This window comes from Ranitomeya variabilis, chromosome 3 (genome assembly GCF_051348905.1).
Source record: "Ranitomeya variabilis isolate aRanVar5 chromosome 3, aRanVar5.hap1, whole genome shotgun sequence".
Classification (NCBI taxonomy): domain Eukaryota; kingdom Metazoa; phylum Chordata; class Amphibia; order Anura; family Dendrobatidae; genus Ranitomeya; species Ranitomeya variabilis.
Genome location: NC_135234.1, coordinates 515,678,308 through 515,694,747, shown reverse-complemented (window position 1 = coordinate 515,694,747; position 16,440 = coordinate 515,678,308).

The following is a 16,440-nucleotide window of genomic DNA, read 5'->3' as shown; positions in this document are numbered from 1 at the left end:
CCATCAATGTAAATACATCATTGAAAATACACACCTGTACTTTGTATCTCCCCCACCTCACTGTAGATTGTAAGCTTTCATGAGCAGGGTTGTCTGATTTTGCTTTAATTATTGTATTATTATCGTTGCTACTTATGACTTGTGTTTTGAAACTCTTAAGCTGTAAAGTGCTGCGGAATATGTTGCCACTATATAAATAAAGATTATTATAATTATTATTATAATGCAACACCTGCCCCAAATTTAGATGCACCCCAATAACCCTTTGAAGAGATGTACAGGAGGGCCACCTGAAAGCAATGTTCCCATTATTATTAAGATGGTACTCCCATACTGTTTGTCTATGCATTGAATGCAAGGCCTGCCCCAAATTTAGAGGCACCCCAATACCCCTTTGAAGAGACATACAGGAGTGCCACCTGAAAGCAATGTTCCTATTATTAGGAAGGAAGTTGGTACACCAATACTGTTTGCTTATGCATTGAATGTAAGGCCTGCCCTGCACCAAATTTAGACGCACCCCAATACCCCTTTGAAGAGACGTATAGGAGGGCCTCCTGAAAACAGTGTTCCCATTATTAGGAATTTAGTCCTCCAATACTGTTTGCCTACGCATTGAAAGCAAGACCTTCCCCAAATTTAAACACACCCCAATACCACTTTGAAGAGATGTACAGGAGGGCCACCTGAAAGCAATGTTCCCATTGTTAGGAAGTTAGTACTCTCATTACTGTTTGCCTATCCTTTGAATGCAATGCCTACCCTGCCTCAAATTTAGACGTACCTCAATGCCCCTTTGCAGTGATGTACAAGAGGGCATCCTGAAAACAATGTTCGCATTATTAGGAATTTGATCCTCCAATACTGTTTGCTTGTGCATTGAATGCAAGGCCTGCCCCAAGTTAAGATGCACCCCAATACCCCTTTGAAGAGATGTACAGGAGGGCCATCTGAAAGCCAAGTTCCCATTATTAGGAAGTTGGTACTCACATACTTGTTATGACCCCAATGGCGAGGGTCTCAGAGGTACGTGGAAGTCTGCAGAATACAAAAATCCAGCTCATAGGGCAGTGGTAACTGGGTTGACCATATATCTACTCCTAACGCCAACACTAGAAGTAGCCGGGGATCATTCCTACGTTGATTCTAGATGACACGCTCCAGCCGGAGAATCTAGCTACCCCTAGTAGAGGAAAACAAAAGACCTTTCTTGCCTCCAGAGAAGGGGACCCCAAAGCTGGATAGAAGCCCCCCACAAATAATAACGGTGAGGTAAGAGGAAATGACAAACACAGAAATGAACCAGGTTTAGCACAGAGAGGCCCGCTTACTGATAGCAGAATAAAGAAAGGTAACTTATATGGTCAACAAAAACCCTATCAAAATCCACACTGGAAATTCAAGAACCCCCGAACCGTCTAACGGTCCGGGGGGAGAACACCAGCCCCCTAGAGCTTCCAGCAAAGGTCAGGATATAGATTTGGAACAAGCTGGACAAAAATACAAAACCAAAACAAATAGCAAAAAGCAAAAGGCAGACTTAGCTGATATAACTGGAACCAGGATCAGTAGACAAGAGCACAGCAGACTAGCTCTGATAACTACGTTGCCAGGCATTGAACTGAAGGTCTAGGGAGCTTATATAGCAACACCCCTAACTAACGACCCAGGTGCGGATAAAAGGAATGACAGAAAAACCAGAGTCAAAAAACTAGTAACCACTAGAGGGAGCAAAAAGCAAATTCACAACACATACTGTTTGCTTATGCATTCACTGTCGCCTTGATACACTCCTGCCTGGACTACTGCAACGCTCTACTAATTTGCCTCCCATTACTCGACTTTCCCCTCTCCAGTCCGTACTTAGTGCAGCAGCCAGGTTCATCCATCTGGCTAATCAGTGTTCGGACGCATCCACTCTTCGCAAATCGTTACATTGTCTGCCCATTCAATATAGGATCCAATTCAAAGTACTTGTTCTCACCCACAAAGCTCTAAACAGTGCGGCACCCCCTTACATCTCCTCCCTCATTTCTGTCTATCGGCCTATCCAACTACTGCACTCTGCAAACGACTTTCGAGTAACCTCTGCACTAATCCGTACCTCCCACTCCCGACTCCAAAACTTCTCCCGTGTTCCGCCAATCCTCTGGAATGCTCTACCCCAAGAAATTAGGACTATCCACAATTTGCACAGTTTTAGGCATTTCCTCAAAACACATTTGTTCAGAGTGGCCTATCACATTCACTACTCATAGTCATTTTATGTGGAAGTGTGCATGTGTAGCCCATTCACTATCCCCATCTATCCCCCACTCCCTCAAGATGGCTGGACCATCATTGTAAATACTTCATTGTAAATACACACCTGTACTTTGTATCTCCCCCACCTCATTGTAGATTGTAAGCTCTCACGAGCAGGGCTGTCTTATTTTGATTAATTTAAATTAATTTATTTTGTTAACGTTTTTACTTATGACTAGTGTTGAGCGATACTTTCCGATATCGGAAAGTATCGGTATCGGAAAGTATCGGCCGATACCGTCAAAATATCGGATCCAATCCGATACCGATACCCGATCCCAATGCAAGTCAATGGGACGAAAATATCGGAATTAAAATAAACCCTTTATAAACTTGTAGGTTCATTCTACATGAAGGAAAACAACTAAGAATAATGTAGGATGTATTGGGGGACGTGGCGGAGATATTAAAGGGACAGAGGTTTAGCCCAATGTAATAGAATAGCATGATTTTTAATTTTTTTTTATGAAGTTCGGCGTTAGAAAGAATTTGACTATGTTATTTTTTTTTTTTTTAATGTCAGATATTGATGTTTCACTACTTCCACGCCCTTCACCTTCTTTTTTACTTCTCCCACGCTTTCTTCTTAATTATCCTCATCATCAGCTTCTTTGACATCAACTTCTTCACCTTATTCATCTTCTTCTTCATCTTCTACCTATTATTTTTTGGGTTACATTGTTCATATTCTTTTTATTTTACTATTATCTTCATCATATTCAACTTCTTCATCATATTCTTATTTGTGACAGGCATTCCCGTAGTTGTTATCTATAAAAGTTTGAAGATTACACCTTCCGTTCTGCCTGTCACAAACCAGTTACATTTGTCCGCGTTCAGTTTGGCCTGCAGCATCAGGCTTTATCCAGGGGCACCACGAGGAGGAACGGACTCACCCCCATACACTGCTTAGTCTTCTTCTGCTTATAATTTACATAATATTTTTTTGCTCTGATATTTTGTGTTATGCTTAATGTCCTTCTGCTCTTTGTTCTGCAGCCTCTTGTTCTTCTGCTTCTCGGTCTTCCAGGTCGTCGTCGTCTCCAGGGTCGTCGTCTCCGGGGTCGTCGTCATCGGGGTGGTCTCCGGGGTCGTCGTCATCGGGGTGGTCTTCAGGGTCATCGTCTCCAGGGTCGTCGTCATCACGGTGGTTGTCGTCTCTGGTGTCGTCGTCATCTTAGGGGTGTTCTTCCGGGTCATCGTGTTTAGTCTCTTGAACTTGGAAATGTAGCAGAAGGTACAAGAAGGCTGAGAAAATGCCGAGAACCAGCTGATGGAACTGGAACTCGGATGGCTACCCGAAGGTCCAAGAGCCAATGGAACTACCGAGGACCAGCTGACGTTACTGGAACCCGGTTACTAAGCAGGAGGTACCCGTGCCTGAAAGCACTACCAAGGACCACCTGACGTTGGTGGAACTCGGATACCCAGAGGGAGGCACCTAAGCCAAAGGCTCTGCCCGGAACCAGCTGACGGTACTGGAACCAGGATGGGGAGCAGAAGGTACAAGAGCAAAAGACACTGCCGAGAACCAGCTGACGGTGCTGGAACCCGGATGGGTAGCCGAAGGTCCAAGAGCCAATGGAACTACCGAGGACCAGCTGACGTTACTGGAACCCGGTTACTAAGCAGGAGGTACCCGTGCCTGAAAGCACTACCAAGGACCACCTGACGTTGGTGGAACTCGGATACCCAGAGGGAGGCACCTAAGCCAAAGGCTCTGCCCGGAACCAGCTGACGGTACTGGAACCAGGATGTGGAGCAGAAGGTACAAGAGCAAGTGTCTGCGTGGCTTTTGCAGGACACGTTGCCGGCTGCACAGCAGGGGAACAGCTGGCGGTGCTGGACCCCACTGACACATTGGCGAGGTGTTTGGCTCTGTGCAGCCAGCACTTCCGGACAGCAACGAGCGGTGTTGTAGCCCGGGCTCTGCAGGGGGAGCAGAGTGTAGGCCGAAGCCTACTTGAACCAATTTCAAAGGTAACCTTTAACCCCCCCTCAGGGGTTAGAAAGTAGAAGAGCCACAGCTTATGCAGCAGTAGTGCTGCACAAGTCAAAGGTTGCTCTTTTAATTTCGCTCCTTGCACACGCTGAATGAAACACGTATAACATTTAGCCCTTTATACAGTCAAACTGTGTTGGAGGCGCGAGTTCCCTTTGTAATGAGACGCAGCACAGATGTCAAGAATCCCACCTTGGTGCTGGGTGCAGCCTCCTGAGCGTTGTTATTTGCTGTACAGGAGTCTGCGCTGTCGTGTTATCCCCTGGCCTAGCGCTGTTAGCGCTGCCCATCTTCTGACCTCATTTAATGTTGGCCGGTGCGGTTCGCGATGCCCATGAATCCCAGCCCCGCAGTGTATTGACATAGTTTAAACACTGCGGGGCTGGGATTCATGGCCTGGCGCAGTACATATGTTCGCCTCTCGCTTGGGTTCTTACACCTGCTTCAGACTATGTGGCGTCATCTGATCCCTTATCGCATGCCACGGCCATGAAGCCGCACAGTCCGAAGAAGGCGGAAGGAGAGGAGGGACAGGCGAACTGATGCACTGATCCTGCCCATCAATCACACCCTCGCAGTCCCAATAAATAAGACACCGAGGGGCGTTGTGTGGGTCAGGGCGGCCGCAGAGGCGCAGGCAGCCAAACAATGATGCCAGAAGACGGGCAGCGCTACCAAGGGGGTTGCAGCGTGTCATTACAAAGGAAAGTCACACCACCGGGACGGTTAAATGGTCACACAGAGGACACATTGCAGACGTGTTTTCAGTTCCACATGTGCGAGGAGAATACGTTTCTGAGCCACCTTGCACACATGCAGCATTACCGCTGTACAAGGTGGCTGGATAACGTAAAAACGCCGGGGGGAGGGGGGACAGGTTCCCTTCAATTTCAGTTCTTGTGTCTGCGTGGCTTTTGCAGGACACGTTGCCGGCTGCACAGCAGGGGAACAGCTGGCGGTGCTGGACCCCACTGACACATTGGCTGGTGTTTTTCTCTGTGCAGCTAGCACATCTGGGCAAAAACTGGCGGTGTGTTAGAGCCCAGGGACAGCAGGAGGAGGAGCAGGAGGAGGAGGAGCAGGGGGAGGGGAGTGTAGGCCGAAGCCTGCACAGGCGGCAGCTTTGGGTGTGTTGTGTCTGCGTGGCTTTTGCAGGACACGTTGCCGGCTACACAGCAGGGGAACAGCTGGCGGTGCTGGACCCCACTGACACATTGGCGAGGTGTTTGGCTCTGTGCAGCCAGCACTTCCGGACAGCAACTAGCGTTGTTGGAGCCCGGGCTCTGCAGGTGGAGCAGAGTGTAGGCCGAAGCCTAATTGAACCGATTTCAAAAGTCACCTTTAACCCCCCCTCAGGGGTTACAAAGTAGAAGAGCCACAGCTTATGCAGCAGCAGTGCTGCGCAAGTCAAAGGTTGCTCTTGTAATTTTTCTCCTTGCACACGCTGAATGGAACACGTATAACATTTAGCCCTTTATACAGTCAAACTGTGTAATGGAGGCGAGAGTTCCCTTTGTAATGAGACGCAGCACAGGTGTCAAGAATCCCACCTTGGTGCTGGGTGCAGCCTCCCGAGCGTTGTTATTTGCTGTACAGGAGTCTGCGCTGTCGTGTTATCCCCTGGCCTAGCGCCGTTAGCGCTGCCCATCTTCTGGCATCATGTAATGTCGGCCGGTGCGGTTCGCGATGCCCATGAATCCCAGCCCCGCAGTGTCTTAACATTGTTAAAACACTGCGGGGCTGGGATTCAGGGCCTGGCGCAGCACATATGTTCGCCTCTCACACTCGGGTCCTTACACCCGCTTCAGACTGTGCGGCGTCATCTGATCCCTTATCGCATGCCACGGCCATGAAGCCGCACAGTCCGAAGAAGGCGGAAGGAGAGGAGGGACAGGCGAACTGATGCACTGATCCTGCCCATCAATCACACCCTCGCAGTCCCAATAAATAAGACACCGAGGGGCGTTGTGTGGGTCAGGGCGGCCGCAGAGGCGCAGGTAGCCAAACAATGATGCCAGAAGACGGGCAGCGTTACCAAGGAGCTTGTTGCGTGTGTCAATACAAAGTCAAATCACACCTGAGGGACGTTTTAATGGTCACAGAGGACACATTTTAGACGTGTTCACTTCAACATGGGCAAGGAGAATAAGTTTCTGAGCCACCTTGAACACATGCAGCATTACTGCTGTTCAAGGTAGCTGTAAAACATAGAAACACCTGGGGGAGGGGGGACAGGTTCCCTTCAATTTCAGTTCTTGTGTCTGCGTGGCGGTCGCAGGACACGTTGCCGGCTACACAGCAGGGGAACAGCTGGCGGTGCTGGACCCCACTGACACATTGGCTGGTGTTTTTCTCTGTGCAGCTAGCACATCTGGGCAAAAACTGGCGGTGTTAGAGCCCAGGGTCAGCAGGAGGAGCAGGGGGAGCGGAGTGTAGGCCGAAGCCTGCACTCGAGCAAGTTGAAAGGAAACCTTTAACCCCCCCCCCCCCAGGCGTTTGTAGCTGAAAGAGCCATTGTGTACAGCACTAATGCTGGAAAAGGTAAACTTAGCTCTTTTAATTATGGTCCTTGTACATGCGGAACCTAACATTTATGAAATGTGTCCCCACACAGCGTTAAACCGTCCGGTAGGTGGAACTTTCCTTTGTCGTGTGACGCAGCACAGCCATCATTTTTACCCCCTTGTCGCCGTTCGCCCCCTCCTCAGCGTTGTTTGAATCTGTCCCGGAGCCTGCGCTGTTAGGTTAGCCCATGGCCATGCACACATGTTGCGCTGCCCGTCTTCTGACCTCATTTGGTGTCAGGCTGGCTGCGCCTGTGCGGGTGCGCTGGCCGAGATCCCGCCTCGCAGTGTCGTCTAATGTAATCCCACCGCGGGCCTGTGATCCGTGCCCGTGCGCAGTGCATATCCTCTCCTCTCACTCCCCTCCCTACGGCTTTTTCAGACTGTGCGGTGTCACGGCCGTGGCATGCTATTAGGGACCAGCTGACATCGCACAGTCTGAAGAAGCCGTAGGGAGGGGAGTGAGAGGAGAGGATATGCACTGCGCACGGGCACGGATCACAGGCCCGCGGTGGGATTACATTAGACGACACTGCGAGGCGGGATCTCGGCCAGCGCACCCGCACAGGCGCAGCCAGCCTGACACCAAATGAGGTCAGAAGACGGGCAGCGCAACATGTGTGCATGGCCAAGGGCTAACCTAACAGCGCAGGCACCGGGACAGATTCAAACAACGCTGAGGAGGGGGCGCACGGCGCCAAGGGGGTAAAAATGATGGCTGTGCTGCGTCACACGACAAAGGAAAGTTCCACCTACCGGACGGTTTAACGCTGTGTGGGGACACATTTCATAAGTGTTTGGTTCAGCATGTGCAAGGAGCATCACGAAAAGAGGCACTTTTTCCCTTTGCATCATTACTGCTGCACAAGGTGGCTCCTTCAGTAACAAACGCCTGGGGGGGGGGGTCAGGTTCCCTTACATTTAACTTGTTGTGCCTGCGTGGCGGTCGCAGTACACGTTGCCGTATACACAGCAGGGGAACAGCTGACGTTACTGAACCCCAATAACAGAGGAGGGACTGTTGACTGTGCGTACAGCACTTCTGGACGGCAACTGGCGGTGTTGGAGCCCAGGGACAGGTGGAGGAGGAGGAGGTTGGAGGAGGTAGGAGGGATTGCCACACACACAGCAGGGGAACAGCTGACGTTACTGAACCCCAATAACAGAGGAGGGACTGTTGACTGTGCGTACAGCACTTCTGGACGGCAACTGGCGGTGTTGGAGCCCAGGGACGGGTGGAGGAGGAGGAGGTTGGAGGAGGTTGGAGGAGGTAGGAGGGATTGCCACACACACAGCAGGGGAACAGCTGACGTTACTGAACCCCAATAACAGAGGAGGGACTGTTGACTGTGCGTACAGCACTTCTGGACGGCAACTGGCGGTGTTGGAGCCCAGGGACGGGTGGAGGAGGAGGAGGTTGGAGGAGGTTGGAGGAGGTAGGAGGGATTGCCACACACACAGCAGGGGAACAGCTGACGTTACTGAACCCCAATAACAGAGGAGGGACTGTTGACTGTGCGTACAGCACTTCTGGACGGCAACTGGCGGTGTTGGAGCCCAGGGACGGGTGGAGGAGGAGGAGGTTGGAGGAGGTAGGAGGAGGTAGGAGGGATTGCCACACACACAGCAGGGGAACAGCTGACGTTACTGAACCCCAATAACAGAGGAGGGACTGTTGACTGTGCGTACAGCACTTCTGGACGGCAACTGGCGGTGTTGGAGCCCAGGGACGGGTGGAGGAGGAGGAGGTTGGAGGAGGTTGGAGGAGGTAGGAGGGATTGCCACACACACAGCAGGGGAACAGCTGACGTTACTGAACCCCAATAACAGAGGAGGGACTGTTGACTGTGCGTACAGCACTTCTGGACGGCAACTGGCGGTGTTGGAGCCCAGGGACGGGTGGAGGAGGAGGAGGTTGGAGGAGGTTGGAGGAGGTAGGAGGGATTGCCACACACACAGCAGGGGAACAGCTGACGTTACTGAACCCCAATAACAGAGGAGGGACTGTTGACTGTGCGTACAGCACTTCTGGACGGCAACTGGCGGTGTTGGAGCCCAGGGACGGGTGGAGGAGGAGGAGGTTGGAGGAGGTAGGAGGAGGTAGGAGGGATTGCCACACACACAGCAGGGGAACAGCTGACGTTACTGAACCCCAATAACAGAGGAGGGACTGTTGACTGTGCGTACAGCACTTCTGGACGGCAACTGGCGGTGTTGGAGCCCAGGGACGGGTGGAGGAGGAGGAGGTTGGAGGAGGTTGGAGGAGGTAGGAGGGATTGCCACACACACAGCAGGGGAACAGCTGACGTTACTGAACCCCAATAACAGAGGAGGGACTGTTGACTGTGCGTACAGCACTTCTGGACGGCAACTGGCGGTGTTGGAGCCCAGGGACGGGTGGAGGAGGAGGAGGTTGGAGGAGGTAGGAGGAGGTAGGAGGGATTGCCACACACACAGCAGGGGAACAGCTGACGTTACTGAACCCCAATAACAGAGGAGGGACTGTTGACTGTGCGTACAGCACTTCTGGACGGCAACTGGCGGTGTTGGAGCCCAGGGACGGGTGGAGGAGGAGGAGGTTGGAGGAGGTTGGAGGAGGTAGGAGGGATTGCCACACACACAGCAGGGGAACAGCTGACGTTACTGAACCCCAATAACAGAGGAGGGACTGTTGACTGTGCGTACAGCACTTCTGGACGGCAACTGGCGGTGTTGGAGCCCAGGGACGGGTGGAGGAGGAGGAGGTTGGAGGAGGTTGGAGGAGGTAGGAGGGATTGCCACACACACAGCAGGGGAACAGCTGACGTTACTGAACCCCAATAACAGAGGAGGGACTGTTGACTGTGCGTACAGCACTTCTGGACGGCAACTGGCGGTGTTGGAGCCCAGGGACGGGTGGAGGAGGAGGAGGTTGGAGGAGGTAGGAGGAGGTAGGAGGGATTGCCACACACACAGCAGGGGAACAGCTGACGTTACTGAACCCCAATAACAGAGGAGGGACTGTTGACTGTGCGTACAGCACTTCTGGACGGCAACTGGCGGTGTTGGAGCCCAGGGACGGGTGGAGGAGGAGGAGGTTGGAGGAGGTTGGAGGAGGTAGGAGGGATTGCCACACACACAGCAGGGGAACAGCTGACGTTACTGAACCCCAATAACAGAGGAGGGACTGTTGACTGTGCGTACAGCACTTCTGGACGGCAACTGGCGGTGTTGGAGCCCAGGGACAGGTGGAGGAGGAGGAGGTTGGAGGAGGTAGGAGGGATTGCCACACACACAGCAGGGGAACAGCTGACGTTACTGAACCCCAATAACAGAGGAGGGACTGTTGACTGTGCGTACAGCACTTCTGGACGGCAACTGGCGGTGTTGGAGCCCAGGGACGGGTGGAGGAGGAGGAGGTTGGAGGAGGTTGGAGGAGGTAGGAGGGATTGCCACACACACAGCAGGGGAACAGCTGACGTTACTGAACCCCAATAACAGAGGAGGGACTGTTGACTGTGCGTACAGCACTTCTGGACGGCAACTGGCGGTGTTGGAGCCCAGGGACAGGTGGAGGAGGAGGAGGTTGGAGGAGGTAGGAGGGATTGCCACACACACAGCAGGGGAACAGCTGACGTTACTGAACCCCAATAACAGAGGAGGGACTGTTGACTGTGCGTACAGCACTTCTGGACGGCAACTGGCGGTGTTGGAGCCCAGGGACAGGTGGAAAAGCAGAGGAACACAATGTAGGCCGAAGCCTGAGAAAGTCGAAAGGGAACCTTTAACCCCCCCCCAAGGCGTTTGTAGCTGAAAGAGCCAGCTTGTGCAGCACAAAAGATGCAAAAGGAAAAGGTGGCTCTTTTCATCATGCTCCTTGCAAACACAGAACTAAACACTTATAAAATGTGTCCCCTGCAACCGTAAAACCGTCCCGGAGGTGGGACTTTCCTTCGTAATGTGACGCAGCCCAGCCGTCATTCCTACCCCCCCGGCGCCGCGCACCGGCTCCTCAGCGTTGTTTTATTCCGTCAAGGAGCCTGCGCTGTTATGTTATCCCGTGGCCAGGCACACTTAGCGCTGCCCGTCTTCTGGCATCATTTGGTGTCTGGATGGCTGCGCCTGTGCGGCCGCGCTGGCAGAGAGCCCGCCTCGCAGTGTCTTCTGATTTAATCCCACTGGGGGCCTGGGATCCATGGACATGCGCAGTGCATATCTGAACCTCCACCTCTCACTCATCTCCCTATGGCTTCTTCAGACTGTGCGGTGTCACGGCCGTGGCATGCTGTTAGGGACCAGCTGACACCGAACAGTCTGAAGAAGCCATAGGGAAATGAGTGAGAGGTGGAGGTTCAGATATGCACTGCGCATGTCCATGGATCCCAGGCCCCCAGTGGGATTAAATCAGAAGACACTGCGAGGCGGGCTCTCTGCCAGCGCGGCCGCACAGGCGCAGCCATCCAGACACCAAATGATGCCAGAAGACGGGCAGCGCTAAGTGTGCCTGGCCACGGGATAACATAACAGCGCAGGCTCCTGGACGGAATAAAACAACGCTGAGGAGCCGGCGCGCGGCGCCGGGGGGGTAGGAATGACGGCTGGGCTGCGTCACATTACGAAGGAAAGTCTCACCTCCGGGACGGTTTTACGGTATCAGTGGACACATTTTATAAGTGTTAAGTTCTGCGTGTGCAAGGAGCTAAACAAAAATAGCTACCTTTTCCTTGGGCAGCATTACTGCTGCACAAGGTGGCTCTTTCAGTAACAAACGCCTTGGGGGGGGGGGGACAGATTCCCTTACATTTCAGTTGTTGTGTCAGCGTGGCAGTCGCATGACACATTGCCGGCTACACAGCTGGGGATCAGCTGACGTTACTGAAACCCAATAACACTGGGTCGTATGTTTTGACTGTGCAGACGGCACGTCTGAGCCTCAACTGGCGGTGTTGGAGCCCAGGAATTTAAGTTCAGGTGGTAGAAAGATGAACACAACAGGAGACCTGGATAACGTATACAGTGACCTAATTATTCAATCAGGAGGAGGAGTGGCAAATTCCGGCGAGATCCAGGCCTTGTTCATTTTCAGGAAAGTAAGCCGGTCAACGTTATCGGAGGATAGTCGCATGCGACGGTCAGTTAGTACACCACCTGCAGCACTAAAGACACGTTCCGATAATACACTGGCCGCAGGGCAAGACAGCACCTCCAATGCATACTGGCTTAGCTCTGGCCATGTATCCAGCTTTGAGACCCAAAACTTGAAAGGGGAAGAGCCGTCTGGGAGTACAGCAAGAGGGCAAGACATGTAGTCTGTCACCATCTGACGGAACCGTTGCCTCCTGCTGACTGGAGCCGTCTGTGATGGTGTAGACTTTTGTGGCGGGCACAGAAAACTGTGCCACAGTTCGGCCATACTGGTCTTGCCTTGGGCAGAGGCACTGCTTCTGCTCCCTCTTTGTGCAGAGCCTCCACCACGGCCTGGACGCACTGAGCTGCTTTGGAATGCACTAGCAGCACTTCTCTCAGTTGGAATGGAGAAGATGATGGAATTGACCAGTGTGTCTTGGTACTCCCGCATTTTTCGCTCCCGGTTCAACGGTGTGATGAGGCTTTCTACGTTGTCCCGGTAGCGAGGATCGAGGAGGGTGAACACCCAATAATCAGACATGTTGAGAATGTGGGCGATGCGGCGGTCGTTTCTCAGGCACTGCAGCATGTAATCCACCATGTGCTGCAGACTGCCAACTGCCCAAGAAACGCTGTCCCCTGCTGGAGGCGTGATCTCTGCCCGCTCGTCATCACCCCACCCTCGCTGTACACACTGAGTACTGGACAATTGTGTAACTCCCTCCTCTGGACGGATGTCTTCCTCCTCCATTGACTCCTCCTCATCCTCCTCACAAACGGTCCCCTGCCTACGCGTTTGTGAGGAACCACGTGGCGCTGACTGTCCAGAAGATGATGGAAATGGTGAATCCTCATCCTCCACCTCTTCCACAACATCATCCCTTAGCGCTTGCAGTGATTTTTCAAGCAGGCAGATAAGGGGGACAGTCATGCTGACTAGTGCATCATCTGCACTCGCCATCCGCGTGGAATAATCAAAGGGACGCAAAACCTGGCAGACGTCATTCATAGTGGCCCACTCTGTGGTTGTGAAGTCTGTACGGCGCTGACTGCGACTTTTTTGCGCCTGAAGCAGCTGGTACTCCATTACAGCTTGCTGCTGCTCACACAACCGCTCCAACATATGTAACGTGGAATTCCACCTGGTAGGTAGGTCACATATGATGCGATGTTCCGGCAGGCGGTGTCGGCGCTGCAGAGCCGCAATGCGCGCTTTTGCCGTGCTGGAACGCCGCAAGTGAGCACACTCTAGGCGGACCTTGTGCAGCAGTGCATCAAGATCCGGATAGTCCCTCAAAAAGCTCTGCACGACCAAATTGAGCACATGTGCCAGACATGGGATGTGAGTGAGGTTGCCGAGGCCCAGAGCTGCCACCAGATTTCGGCCATTATCACACACTACCATGCCTGGCTGGAGATTCGCTGGCACAAACCACACATCGCTCTCCTGCTTGATGGCATTCCAGAGCTCCTGCGCTGTGTGGCTACGATTCCCCAAGAAAATTAATTTCAAGACGGCCTGTTGACGTTTGGCCACGGCTGTGTTCATGTCGGTCGTAACAGGTACACGTTCATCACGGGTCCATGTGGAGGTGGACTGTGACGGCTCCTGCAGCGATGATTCTGAGGAACTGGTGTAAGAGGAGGAGTCAATGCGTACAGAATGGATTCCTGCAATCCTTGGAGTGGGCAGGACACGTCCTGCGCCACTCGCACGGTCTGTACCCGGCTCAACGACATTAACCCAATGGGCAGTGAGGGAAAGGTATCGCCCCTGTCCATGTTGACTGGTCCACGCATCGGTGGTGAGGTGGACCTTGCTACTGACGGCGTTCAGTAGCACGTGTTTTATGTGTCCCTCCACATGCTTCTGCAGGGCAGGGACGGCTTGCCTGCTGAAGTAAAAGCGGCTGGGCACATTGTACTGTGGGACTGCCAATGACATCAAGTCACGGAAGCTGTCAGTCTCCACCAGCCTGAATGACAGCATTTCCAGTGACAGAAGTTTGGCAATGCCTGCAGTCAGAGCCTGTGCTCGTGGGTGGTTTGACGAGAAAGGCCGCCTTTTCTCCCATGCCTGTACTACCGATGGCTGTAGACTGGGCTGGGAGTGTGTGGATGACTGGGAAAGGGGCGCTGCGGGTGGAATTACAGCGGGTCTCTGGACAACAGGGGCAGAGGTTCTTCCACGGCGATCCTGGGAGGACGCCGAACCAGCTGCGTGTGAGGTAGAGGAAGAGGCAACACGAGCTGAAGAGGTGGTAGCTGCCGCTGTTGGTTGGCCTACCTCTTCAGTGTGTTTTTCTAACTCCGCCGGGTGCCTGTTGCGCACATGTTTCCACATGTTGGAGGTATTGAGGTTGCTGACATTTTTCCCTCTTTTGACTTTTTGATGACACACGTTGCATCTGACATAGCAAATGTCATCTGCAACTGTGTCAAAAAAGGACCAGGCACTGCAAGTCTTGGGAGCGCCCTTTTTGGCTTTTGGAAGAGACATGCTCCTAACGGGTGCCAAAGCGGAGGCTGCAGGATCCGCAGTCTTCCCCCTCCCTCTCCCTCTTTGGGCCGTACGGGGAATCTCTTCCTCAGAGCTGCTCCCACCACCTTCCTGTCCCTCACGCCAAGATGGGTCGAGGACCTCATCATCTACACTACCCTCTGGCCCCAACTGCTCCTCCTGGGTAGTCTCAGCAGCAGAGCACGCACCAGTAAGTGGCACCTGAGTGTCATCATCAGCTGATGCGGCCTGCGATGTGGTGACCGGAGCCACTGGCCCACCCGCCTCTTCAGAGGAAGACAGAAAAAGCTGTTGGGCATCACTGCACCCTGCCTCTTCTTCCATTTCTCCAATGCTGCTTGGCTGGCCCCCTGTTTCCAAGCCAAGAGATTCAGAGAACAGAAGTAGAGACGGCGCCTGTCCTGGGCTCTCTGTCTGCCTGGGCAATTTGGCAGGTGGTGAAGAGACAGATGGCTGCTCTCCAGTGCTCTGTGTCTGAGAGGATGTGGCACTAATGGAAGTTGATGCATTAGCTGCCATCCATCCGACAACAGCTTCAATTTGTTCTTCACGCAGCAGCGGTGTACGGCGCTCGGACACAAAGCTTCGCATGAACGACTGTTGCCTGGTGAAAGTGGGTGCTGATGAGTCACCGGTGCCCGCAGCAGGCACAGAATCCCCACGTCCCCTCCCTGCTCCGCGACGGCTCCCACGCCCCCGTGCCTTACTCACTGCCTTCTTCATCTTGGTTGACTGATAAAGATAAGCAGAAAAGTACTAACGGATTTGTGTGCTTATTCCTGAGCAACTCCTCCTAACAGGTATAAGAAGCACTAATTATCTAAAGTGTGGACTATACTTTAATATGAGCTAATGTGGCCTACAGAAATGTAAAGTGGTGTAACTGGTGTGTTTGGTGAACTTTATTATTTATTTATTTTTTGGGGGCTGAACTGACAACAGATAGAGCTGCAGTCACACGGAGACCGTGCAGACAGACGTAAACGGCGCTACAAGGCCCAAAAACCCTCCTCTACTTTATCCTATGTAGTGTTTTTCCACAAATTAGCTGGAGACGGGTGGAAAGACACTAATAGGATTTTTTTGAATAAATTAGCAGCAGACTACACTATTTGGAAAAAAAAGAAAATTGATTTGGCGGTATGACGCAGTGAAAAACCCTGAGCTGGAGACAACCAGGCTATAGCTGCTCACAGATTACAGGGCGAGCTGCAGTCACACGGAGACCGTGCAGACAGCCGTAAACGGCGCTGCAAGGCCCAAAAACCCTCCTCTACTTTATCCTATGTAGTGTTTTTCCACAAATTAGCTGGAGACGGGTGGAAAGACACTAATAGGATGTTTTTAAATTAATTAGCAGCAGACTACACTACTTTGAAGAAAAAGAAAATTGATTTGGCAGTATGACGCAGTGAAAAACCCTGAGCTGGAGACAACCAGGCTATAGCTGCTCACAGATTACAGGGCGAGCTGCAGTCACACGGAGACCGTGCAGACAGCCGTAAACGGCGCTGCAAGGCCCAAAAACCCTCCTCTACTTTATCCTATGTAGTGTTTTTCCACAAATTAGCTGGAGACGGGTGGAAAGACACTAATAGGATTTTTTTAAATTAATTAGCAGCAGACTACACTACTTTGAAAAAAAAGAAAATTGATTTGGCGGTATGACGCAGTGAAAAACCCTGAGCTGGAGACAACCAGGCTACAGCTGCTCACAGATTACAGGGCGAGCTGCAGTCACACGGAGACCGTGCAGACAGCCGTAAACGGCGCTGCAAGGCCCAAAAACCCTCCTCTACTTTATCCTATGTAGTGTTTTTCCACAAATTAGCTGGAGACGGGTGGAAAGACACTAATAGGATTTTTTTAAATTAATTAGCAGCAGACTACACTACTTTGAAAAAAAAGAAAATTGATTTGGCGGTATGACGCAGTGAAAAACC